The 406-nt window shown below is 61.1% G+C and overlaps 1 protein-coding gene across 1 annotated transcript in view; it reads left to right on the plus strand.

Moving 5' to 3' along the window:
* Window positions 1–406, plus strand: part of SNX27 (sorting nexin family member 27) — a 22350-nt gene that overhangs the window by 4947 nt on the left and 16997 nt on the right. The gene's annotated exons all lie outside the window — the stretch shown is intronic.

Here is a 406-nt window from a genome sequence, read left to right on the forward strand (position 1 = left end):
GGCGGCCCGGCGCCGGCAGCCGAACCCCAGCTGGCTCCCAGTTTCAATCCGCGACTGGTAGAGACAGAGGCACGCCACAAGGGCGGTCATTCTTCCCCCTGCAAAGAGCCGCTTATTGTTAGGAACACAGTCCTACCCATGTCCAGACCATGTTTTTCTTCTGTTCTGGGTGCTGTCTCCGTTTTTCCGCAGCCAGGGAGCTGGGCAGCCCTCGGTGGGGGCAGGTGATGGGGTGGAGGGACTCGGGACGAGATGGCGAGTACGGGGCGTTTTGGTTATCCTGCTGCGTTTTCTCGTGGCTGGAAGGTGTATGCCGTACACGGTCTCCCTTCTCCCCCCCAGACCGGGAGGTCGGTGTGGCTGGAGCAGCTGCCCTGAGGACACAATTGCGTTGCAGTGTGAAGTT

This window comes from Charadrius vociferus, unplaced genomic scaffold (genome assembly GCF_000708025.1).
Source record: "Charadrius vociferus isolate BGI_N301 unplaced genomic scaffold, ASM70802v2 scaffold2359, whole genome shotgun sequence".
NCBI classification, from domain to species: domain Eukaryota; kingdom Metazoa; phylum Chordata; class Aves; order Charadriiformes; family Charadriidae; genus Charadrius; species Charadrius vociferus.